Source organism: Glycine soja, unplaced genomic scaffold (genome assembly GCF_004193775.1).
Source record: "Glycine soja cultivar W05 unplaced genomic scaffold, ASM419377v2 tig00105549_1_pilon, whole genome shotgun sequence".
In the NCBI taxonomy this organism is placed as follows: Eukaryota; Viridiplantae; Streptophyta; class Magnoliopsida; order Fabales; family Fabaceae; genus Glycine; species Glycine soja.
In genome coordinates, this window is record NW_021144555.1 from 1 (window position 1) to 11,687 (window position 11,687).

General features: G+C 35.2%; 2 long non-coding RNA genes across 2 annotated transcripts; both read right to left on the reverse strand.

Annotated features, from left to right (window-relative positions):
• Positions 1 to 10,373: 10,373 nt before the first annotated feature.
• LOC114404654 lies at positions 10,374 to 10,993 on the reverse strand. Its single transcript, XR_003665099.1, has 3 exons — positions 10,819 to 10,993; positions 10,660 to 10,749; positions 10,374 to 10,459 (listed from the first exon to the last, which is right to left on the reverse strand). It is a non-coding gene; the product is annotated as an uncharacterized LOC114404654 (long non-coding RNA).
• A 148-nt stretch (positions 10,994 to 11,141) lies between these two features.
• On the reverse strand, positions 11,142 to 11,646 carry LOC114404653. The gene is made up of 3 exons (XR_003665098.1): positions 11,591 to 11,646; positions 11,404 to 11,499; positions 11,142 to 11,326 (listed from the first exon to the last, which is right to left on the reverse strand). It is a non-coding gene; the product is annotated as an uncharacterized LOC114404653 (long non-coding RNA).
• Positions 11,647 to 11,687: the final 41 nt, after the last annotated feature.

Genomic DNA, 11,687 nt, shown 5'->3' on the forward strand with positions numbered 1-11,687 from the left:
GTAGTTTGCAACTAGTGAGAATACTAAAAAATATATAATGCAGTGACTCAGTGGTATTAGGCTTAAAATTCTAAAAACATCACTCACCTCTTAATTTGCTTACTTCCAAAACGTCCGTTCAAAGTCTTTGTAGTTTATTTTGAAGTCAACAGTGATTGCAACTGTTTGAGATTCTCTGTAGTAGATTAGAAGGGTAATTTATGCAAGGAATGAATATAACTTAGATTTTATAAATAATTATATACTAAGTTTATTGCTTAATTTAATATAATTGGTCAACATGAATACAAAAATAGAAGTATGTATATCAACATGAATTCCATCAAAACTTCATCACTGAAACACAAGAATTTGTGGAATAATCCCGTGGTAAATTACACCAATCCATGAAATAAAAAAGAGTGAGAAATTCTAGAATCAACGGACTTGAAATTAGTCGGTCATAATAGATTTGAATTACAAAACCCTCATGGTCTCTGTATCCTAAACTTTTTTTTATAACCAACATGTTTTAATCCCTCCCACCGAGTTGGTTCATTAGTTGGATAAATGAATACTTCTAGTTATCACTGTATGTTTAAATCAAGGATTGAACCTCACACCTAGTTAAGGAATTCAAGTGTCGAATAATTTATTTCAACAATTTTTTATTTTTTTTCCTTTTATATAAGTTTGAATCCAACACTTGTATTTTAACCAAATCTCGACTAATGGATTATATATCCTAAACTTTCCTATTGAAAGCTGACATACCAGCTAGAAAAAACTAATAATTAACAAAGAAAAATGTTACCACTTACAATTTCCTTTATTTCTAATATATATGTCAATTTTTAATTACGAAGACAAAAGGGGGAAAACAAATATAAAGAATTTCATTTATAACCATGTCATGTGCCACAATAATACTTTTCCTTGTATTTCAATGCTTTTTCTTATCCGGATGTAATTAATTATTCATTTAACTAAAGTCACTACTATTCCTCACCAAACAAACTAAAAATTTGAAAAAGCTAATGGGAAAAACACTCCTAAAAAGATAAATAGAAACTTTCACTTTTTTTTCCTTTCAAAATAGGTTATAAGTAGACCTAGTCAAGTCAAACATAATACATTTGAAAGAGAATAGAGAAACCAAGTTCCACAAAAGTCTTATCTTAGCTTTCAAGAAAAGAACAAGTAATGGAAAAATGAAGACTATCGAAGGATGGCATTGAAACTGCTTATACGATGACAACAACAAGCATGGTAATGTCAGCAACACTGTGGTGGACCCTAATATTGACCTTAATGTTAAGGCAAAAATCTTAGAGTTTTTAGCAGCCCTAATATCGTTATGTTTCCTTTTGAGTTAAAACCAAGTACGTCATTATATATTGTTTCACATACTCAGTTTTTTTCCTTGGTTATTAGTGCATTATTATTCTGTAAAATGGCTTGAAAATGGATGATAACTATGGTTATGAGGAAAGCATTGGTTTAAAAAGTAAAGCCACACCAAGGAGATGGTCTTCTATTTTATTCATTGCTCACTAAAGTACAATTGATCTGGTTAGTATCATTTGTTCTCATGATTTTTACTTCTCTAGTAGTCGTGTGGGTAAGACTAGATTAACAACAACAAAGGACAAAATGTAAGACTGCAAACTCTTATCCCTCAATGTGGATATGGATTCTAAATCAGAACGTGTTTTGAGTGGTTCAGCAACTAAACATAAATGGATGCAGTTACTTTAGAGCATCTCAAATATTGAAATGTGTGGATGACATTTTTTTTATCTTCCTTACTACTGAGTTTTCCTGTATATATCATATATGGAGGGAAAATATTTCAACTAACCGAATTTGGACCAAATTCCTTTACGATTTTAAATAAGTACACCCTCATATGTCAAATTAATTGAAGAAATGAAGAAAAACATATGAACTTAATAATTCAACTAATATATAAGCTATAAACTTTGTGATGATAAAAAATGTTCTATTTGGTAGTGTAGAAGCAAAGCTTCATGGTGAATCAAGAGTGATTCAAAGATGTTTTAATGATAACAAAGATGAATAACTGTAACACCCTGATATATATATCTATATATTATTAGTAATATGTTTGATGTTTGATTATTTGTTGCGTATTTCATCCGTAATTATTTTTAAGGAAGTTAATTTAGTTAATAGAGGGGTGTGGATAGATAAGGATCTAGCTTCTCAAAGAAGCCTCTTGAGAAAGCTTCTCAAAGAAGCCATGAGGAAGCTTCTGGAGGAAGCCTCTTAATGAAGCTTCTAGATAAAGCTACATGAAGCTGTCTCGAAAAAAACGCTACCCAGCCTTCGTTAACCGTTGGATTTTCTCGAAATTTGGTCTGCAACTTTATAAGACACCTTTCCACGATCTGACCGTTGGGATCTTTGGGAAGATGTCTGGAGTGTGCTAGAAGCCTCTTAATGAAGCTTTGGAGAAGCCTCTTAATGAAGCTTCTAGAGAAAGCTACATGAAGCTTGCCTCGGTAAAAACGCTGCCCAGCCTTCGTTAACCGTTGGATCGTCTCGAAATTTGGTTTGCAACTTCACAAGACACTTTTCCATAATCTGACCGTTGGGATCTTTGAGAAGATGTTTGGAGTGTGCTAGAAGATTCCGTTCCTGAGAGCATCTCTTATTTAAGCATTTCAGCCTTTGCTTTCGTGTAGCTTAGGAAAAACGCCATTTCTTCTTCTTTCTTTCTTCCAAAGCCATTTCTAAAGTTCCAAGAACTTTCTCCATCACCCACAACCACCATTAGCCACCACAAACCATCATTGTTCTCCATTGAAAACCCACACTGAGAGGAACCTTCAACCGAAGCGAAATCTTCCAACTTGGCTTGCGGTTCCAGTAGAGAGCGAAAACCCTAATCTGACATTTCATTTCTTTCGAGATAACCATGGTTCTGTGTTTGTTTCTTGTTAGTTTCATCTTGTCTTTGCATCTTTTCTGACTTTGGAACCGCCATTGCATGTCTTATGCTTCCTTTGAAAAACCTTAAAGAAAGAGACTTTGTAAACGTTATCCTTTCATGAAATGCATGTTATTTTCGTAACCTACACTGAACCCCGTCACATTTGGCGTGGTCGGAATTTCCAAATGGCGTCCTTTGTAAAACCCGAAATGCTCTCAGCTCTTTCATGTAGTGATGTGGGTGTTTGACCCAGAGCACTGTTACTAGCTTTGTTTTCTGAAATCCATACTAAGTCTCCTTCGTTTTGACATGGTAGAGGCTTGTGTGGAATCGATGATCAAGGACAAAAAGGAATCTTCAAGTGACACGACGAGGAATCCGCGGGGTAGCTCATGATAGGTAAGGGAAGTTTATTATAAAATTTACCGTTTTAACACCATAGTTAGGGTCAGGGAACCTAGCTATATAGGATATCTGCCTGTCCCTGTTGCATTGCTGATTTTTCTTCAAAGAAAATTACGTTTAAACTAATGGGATGCGATATATATATATATGTATGCATGTATGTATGTATTGTGATGAATGATATTGTTTTGGTTGTTTGAAATGTGTTGTTGAAGACCGTGCGTGTGGAAATGAATTGTTGTGTTTGTTTGAATTGTTGTTGATGTTGCTATTGAGGATTTTAATTGATATGTGATGATAATGATAATTTGATGATATTGATTTGAGATGACGTTGTTAATAAAGACCATGTCAACATAATTGTTATTATTGATGAATATGTGAATATGAAATGAGGTTGTTGTTTTGTTGATGACGTCATTGAGATGAGATGATATTTATGTTGTGAATGACATGGAAATGGAATGTTGATTAATGTTGGAAATGCATTGGCATGTGCATGTTGTGTATGTTCGTGGGGGCACTGTGCACTGACCTTCCAGGGTCTTTGGCACTAGCTTTGGCCACGATCATACGTCGTATGGAGTGTATGTCATGGGGGGTAGAGTGCACTGACCTTGTCGGATGGCCCAGACATGGGTAACTAGCATGGTTAGAGAATCTAAGCATTTCTGAGGGGATGCTTAGGCGCTTAATTGGTCCATGGTCTTTGGCACTTACTTTTGGCCGTGATCTTAGCTCATACGACACAGGAAATAGAGTAACTGTGGCCAAGTGTACTTTGTACTAAGGGGCTTGTCACCTGGTAGGGAACACCTTTGGGCTCCCAGGCTGATCACCTATGGAGGGGGCTGTTACATGCACAACCGGGTGGTCTCGACAAACTCAGCACAGTTCCTAAGTGAGAGTGTCTGTGGACATGCTTAGGCTATTTCCTAAGATTTGGTTGTTGTTGGTACGTACCAAATGCATCTGAGTGTTGAGTCAGGTGCATGCATCATTCTATGCAGTCTGATTGGATCCATGGATGGATGATGAGTAATTGTTGGATGTGAATGATGAATATTTGTTGGATATGAGTGTTGAATAATGATTGTTGTGTATGCTTATCATGTTTGCCTATGTTCCTTGCTAATTGTGGTTATTTGAAATTGGTATTGGTTCTTTTATAATAAACTCACCCTTGCAATTTTGTATCGTGTGGTTGATACCTGTGATGATCACGAACCTTGTTCGTGGGAGCAGAATGACAGTGGCAGGTGTAGGGAGTAAGATTCTGGTGAGGAGCCGCCGAGCCGACGTGATGACGTTGACGTTATTTTGGGAGAGAGTTGTGTTTTGTAATCAACTCCTCCGTAGTTGGTTTTTAAGTTTATTTTGTTGAGTTAAAGATGTAAAACTGGAATTTTAATTATATATATGAACATATTTAATTTTCGTTATGTGTATGACATGTACCAAATTATTGTTTCTATGTAATTATGCATATTCATTAAGTAATGGCGTGTTGTTGGATGAATTTATGTTGTAACAAAATCACTTCTATTTTCATAAGCAAAAATTAAGGGAGTTCCTTTTTATAAAAGAAAAAAAATTGAAATTATCGAATATTAGAGCCTGGATACTGTAGCGATGAGGCGGGCCGTTACAATAACAAAAGATGATGACAAAGTGATGACAAAAAGCTCAAAGGCCAACCAAAGAATGAGTTCAAGATGTTCAAGATAGAATCAAGAACACTTCAAGACTCAAGAGGAAAGTTGAATTCAAGAATCAAGAATCAAGATTCAAGAGATCAAGGTTCAAGATTCAAGAATCAAGAAAAAGCTTAATCAATATAAGTATGAAAAGGTTTTTCAAAAACTGAGTAGCACATGGATTTTTCTCAAACATGTTTACCAAAGAGTTTTTACTCTCTGGTAATCGATTACCAGATTATTGTAATCAATTACCAGTAGCAAAATGGATTTGAAAAAGTTTTCAGACTGAATTTACAACATTCCAATTAATTTCAAAAAGCTGTAATCGATTACTATGTTTTGGTAATCGATTACCAGTGCCTTTGAATGTTGAAATTCAAATTCAAATGTGAAGAGTCACATCCTTTCACATAAAAGTCTTGTGTAATCGATTATACTGATTTGGTAATCGATTACCAGTGATTGTTTCTAAATAAATCAAAAGATGTAACTCTTCAAAAGGTTTTGACTTTTTCAAATTGGTTTTAAGTTTTTCTAAAAGTTATAACTCTTCTAAATGGTCCTCTTGGCCAGACATGAAGAGTCTATAAAAACAAGGCTTTGATTTGCTTTTCAATATACTTTTCCAATCAATCTTATACAATCCTTTACAAGCCTTGAATCTCTTTGAACTTTTCTTCTTCTTTGTGCCAAAAGCTTTCCAAAGTTTTCTGGTTTTCTGAACCTCGAAAACTTGTGCTATTCATTCTTTTCATTTCTTCTCCCTTTGTCAAAGAATTCACCAAGGACTAACCGCCTGAATTCTTTTGTGTCTCTTTTCTCCCTTTTCCAAAAGAACGAAGGACTAACCACCTGAATTCTTTTGTGTCTCCCTTCTCCCTTGTCAAAGAATTCAAACGACACAGTCTGAGATTCTTTTGATTCTTCCCATTCCCTTATACAAAAGTGTTCGAAGGACTAACCGCCTGAGAATTCTTTTGTATCCCCATTCACAAAGTATCAAAGGTTTAATCGCCTGAGATCTTGTCTTAACACATTGGAGGATACATCCTTTGGGGTACAAGTAGAGGGTACATCTACTTGGGTTTGTCTGAGACAAGAGAGGGTACATCTCTTGTGGATCAGTTCTAGTGATGGAGGGTACATTCACTAGGGTTTCAAAGAGAACAAGGGAGGGTATATCCCTTGTGGATCTTTGCTTGTAAAAGGATTTTTACAAGGTTGAAAGAAATCTCAAGAACTGCAGGTCGCTGGGGACTGGATGTAGACACGGGTTGTTGTCGAACCAGTATAAAAACCTTGTGTGTTTGTCTCCTTTCCCTACTCTTTTACTTTCCGTTGTGCATTTTAATTTCCGCTTTTACTTTTGGTTAAGTTTGTCTTCTACTCCTTATTCCTTAACAACATAAGTAAAAGCCTTAGAAGAGTAAATTTTTAATTAGTAAAGGTTTAGGAATAATTAATTCAACCCCTCCTTCTTAATTATTTTGAGGCCACTTGATCCAATAGGTAGGGTAACAATTGTTGAGAACAACAACCAAATACAATAAAATCATGCACAAAATGACATTCATTACACACTAAAAACAAAAGCCCAAAGCTAGCAGCTCAAGGTATACAGAAGAAGAACCAAATAAGAAACACATATATAGCTTAAGGTACTTGTATGACGATGGCAGCACATGATGACGGTGCGACACACGTTCCACGGCGTCTAAGTAGACGAATGGGGTCAGGCCACCACCACAAGTGATTACACGATTTGACCGAGGGAGGGCATGAATGATAGTCATTCAAGAGTGGACGATGGAGAGAAGGTGACGAAGGGCACAACAGAGGTGAGGGACGAATTAGCTAGATAGGGATTTCAAAGGGGATGCGGTGACAATTTTATAATTAGAGGAAATTAAAATGATAACAGTTATCATGAAAACCATTGTGGTTTTTTCCCTCTAATTACAAAATTACTTCCGCGTCACATTCTAAGATGGTTCGTTATAACCGTCTTAGAATGTGCGTCGTAAAACAAATTTCACTCTCTTAATTACAAAATTACCACCTCGTCACATTCTAAGACGGTTCTCCATAACCGTCTTAGAATGTGCATCATAAAATTGTCATTTTTAATAGTGGATCCACCAATAGAATGCCAATCCTCCTCAATTCCTTTGAAGATATCCCTTTTCTGCTATAAGAAGACACCAAATTCTGAATTCAGATATTTGTATTCTTAATTTTTATTATTCATACTTCATGGTCCTTTATATTAATTAATTCTCTGAAATATTATATAAAGAAAACTGGACCAACGAGTATGAGCAAGTTGTGTGAAAGAAAATCATATTGAAACTAAAGTGAAATCTGAATTCGGTCTAATTAAATCAGTTATATAATGGCTAAAGCAAAGTTACAATTTTCCAAATAGCCAAAAAAATAAGCTCATAGAAACTACCATGCTACGATGGTAAAAGCTACATTAGAATAACTTTAATAGGATAGCGTAATAAATTGAAGTAAAAAAAAAAAGTGTATTTTAGCTACAAATATTACCTATGGTCTCTTTTAGAAGCCTCTCTAGATCTTTACCTGCAACATAAAATTCCAAAGTTTTTAGTTAAAAGTAGAGCAAAGAACCCTAAAAATGCACCATGAAGAACTTCGCAAGAGGAATCCTAGCGAGACCGAAATTGTACCATGTTTCTTTCTCGCAACAACTCAAACTTAGAATAAGCAAAATGCGTATTTTAGCTACAAAGTAGTCTAATTAAATGGAAAAAAAAATAGTATGTACAGAGGTTGTATATACTGGAATGAATATATTTCTATTTTCCACTATTGATAGGTCTAATCATCATATATCATGCAGAAAAAAGAGATGGAGAAGATCAACTAAGTACATATTCTTCATTTCTATCTTGTATTCTGATCATGTGTAGGTGGCATAGTGAAAGTGCATATTCAACAATATGAAGACTTATTATTTATTTGCACCAAGCACAAACTGGTGTCATGTGATATACAGTTTAATAAGCAGCAATGGTTTCAACTTCACTAATGCAATGGTTCCTAAAGACAATTCTAGATTAAAACCACTGATGCAATCACAAAACTTATCCCTAGATCAAGTCTTATGAGAATGTAAAATTGAAGCAGAAATGAAAACCACATATGTAAAGCTAACGACTGATCAATTTAAAGGCATTTATAGCAAGTCATTGACACTGGACTAATAGAAGTAACCATGAGAAGTCTTAAAAGACACGATAAGATGAATACTTCAAGTAAAGAAGTTTAATGAAAAGAATGGTTAGCCTGAGGTAATTATATTAAATGCTACAAGCACATGTATTATCTAGTAGAATCTTGTAATAATGATATTGAAAAGAAATTTTACCTCACCTAAACAAATTGATTAGTTTCAAAGGACATGATAAATTCATACAATAACTCCTAAAAATATTTAGGAACAATATTGCAAAGAGTTGAAAATTACCCCAAAAATACAACAAAACAGGTTGTATTATTAAAGCATTTGAAAATGCCATTGAGACACTAAGAGGAAGGTTGACAAAAGTAAGTGTCACTGTGCAATAGGTAAACAGAAATAATTCAATTTAACTGAAAGGAATAAATTAACCTTTCAATTTTTCTTTGTTAAAAGGGATCACCTTGAAGTGTGCTATTCCAATTTCTTAACTGCCATCTTTTAAGGCAAGACCACACTTGTTTATGCTATTATCACAACTACAAAAAGAAGCTTCTACATCGGTTGAAAAGCGGTATCTACGACGGGCCCCACACCGTCTTTGTTCCAGATGTCGTTGTATGTCGACAACAACAACATCGGTCATCCTAGGACCCGTCTTTGTAATGCAAGAATACAACGTCAGTGGCTATAAAAGAATAGACGTTATAAAAAAGGATTCAACGACGCACATATTAGACAACCCGTCGTTGTTTTGGTTCATTTCAACGTCGGGTTCGCAAGACTCGTCGTTGTTGTTGTCCATATCAGCGTCGGGTACCAATAACACCCGTATTTGTTTTGTTTCCTGTCAACATCGGTGGCGGTCTCACCACCGACGTTGTTTGGTAGTATGTCAACGTCGGTGGTGTGTACACCGTCATTGTTGTTTGAGGTTTCAACGACGGTGGCTGGAGCACCCGTCGTTGTTGGTAAATAAGGCTATAAAGACGGGTTTTCATAAGGACCGTCGTTGAAGTATTTTGCCTGCTCACAAAATTTGGGTTATACCATTCAAATTTCAAAAACAAAGCTACATTTATATACAGCAAACATATATAAATACATTTAAAGGATAAATAACACAATCATGCATCAACCAAAAGAAAAGGGATATATAGGTGGTTCAAAGTTCATCAAAGCCTTTCATGCATGCATTGTTTATATATATGAAAATAAAACAAAACCAGATAGGGTATATATATATATAATTACCACTTGAGCCAATAAGCAAAGGGAGCAATGGACACAGTAGCAAAGAGTTGTCGATAAGCAACAAGGACAAGAGGGCTCATTCCAGATTCTATTGCAAGCATTTAAGTAATGTTCATCACTGCATAGACCAATTGCACAAGAACCAATTGCAAGTAGACCGGCACCCATATTAATTGTCTCTTTCTCACCCCTCAGTCTTAATTTGAACTTTGGAGAGAGTGTTGTATGTGATGAATGAAATGCATGAGAGTGATGAAGTAACTTATAACTAGTTGATTCCAGTCATGTGCATGTCAACAAAATTTAATGATGCTTCTGATAGAAAACAAGGCAGCAAGTAGGGTTCACCGCGAATATTGAGAAGATAGATAGAACATACCTATATACAACTGCGTTGAACCATTGCTATTCATAGAAATTGTTACTAGTCTTCTGTGTTGGGCCAAAGATCAAATTTGCATCCTTTCAGGCCAAGCAAAATTTAACCTTCGTGCAAAATCTTCCACTTCCCTACAAGAAAAGAAACAAAGTCATCAAATGCAACATAAAAGACAAAACAAAAAAATAAACCACTCAACAATTAGCTGACAAGATTATCCTCTTTCATAGGTTATATTTTGATATCACCATTCCAGAAGTTGTCAACTAAAATTAAATAAATGAATGAACTAGTACATAAGACAAATGCAGCACGCTCAACACTGAAGTCAATTAAGCAAGACTCCTCTTGATTAATAATATTTTACATCTTATGCAATCAATGAAACATGCACTAAACCAGTCAGGAAGATTCTGCATTTCATCAAATGACGATATTAATTGCATGCAGCATTCAAAATATGAGAATTTCACCCAACTGCTTTAGCACTAATTACCTGAGCATGTGACAAACTCCTCAAGAACTCTCTTTAATCATATTTTTCATCCCCTGGTCCCCTTCCCTTGGAATCCCTGCAATCTCTTTAATCATAATAATGATAATATCAACCAAAATATTATTAGACTGAAAAAATGACACTAATAGTTGATATAATGTATGCCTAGCTGATCAATTCAACAATTCATGTAAGCCTAGCTAATCAAATTTTATAACTAGAACATTTTTCAGTTTCATGTATTAACTTATAGTTCATGAATCCACAAACAAGGAGGAAACACACCTCTTCAATGCTTGTGCTGCTAGTCACTTTGCTGCTACTGAACTTTAGGAGCGGAATCAAAGCAAAAGCAAGGTCAAATGATAATATCATCTGCTCAAATGATAAACCCAAATTTAGGTATATAATAAACAAACAACAACAAAAGATTATCTCAATTACCTTCAAAATAACACTTGAGGCAGATTCAACCAAAATCTCCAGCCCCAAGGTAGCCATCAGTCATGCAAAAACAATGATACCCTGCACAGGAAATCTTATTAGTTATTAGCATGTACCTCTACCAAGCAACCATCCAATGACTGTGGACACTTCATTTGTTCACTTAACTGCTGCAGTGGCAAGCTTGGTGGTACTATAGCTGCACTAAATTGTTGTTGTGGTAATCAAATGCAGATGCAATGCAGTAGAAGGGGGTAAAGACAATATATTACTACAATTATATGAAATTGAGAAGGTAATACTAAGAATAGAATATTAGTAGCATGACCGAAAATAAAATAACCGCTGTGTCAAATAACATAACAATTGTCTCAAATACAGGGAAAAAAATACTCCAACGCCATCATTAGCCGTTTTGACTTATTGCTGTCTTTAAAAAAAATGTTGCCCATTTCTTTCGAATTGTGGTGATGATGCCGATGTCCAACGGTGTGTCATTAGCAAACCACTGCAAGTATTCATAATTGTAAGTTAGTACTGCAAATATAAAAATTCAGTTCCAATTGTACTGAAGTTTATGCATACCATGGACCAATCACTCTTTATGTCGCTGGCTATGATGTTCCAGATCCAATGCATTATGTAATATCCACATTCATAACAGCCGGTTTGAACGTGACTCTACATATGGAAAACATTTGAACATCGTATACATTACATAAGTTCATGACTTAACTAGACAACACTAACACATGGTACATAGCTGACTTACCTTTACTTCAATCCACTTTGGTGCAACTGCCTTAGTTTCAGGAGACAAGGTCTTCTTTAATTTTGTCATTACACTGCTTTTAAAAAACCACATCAAC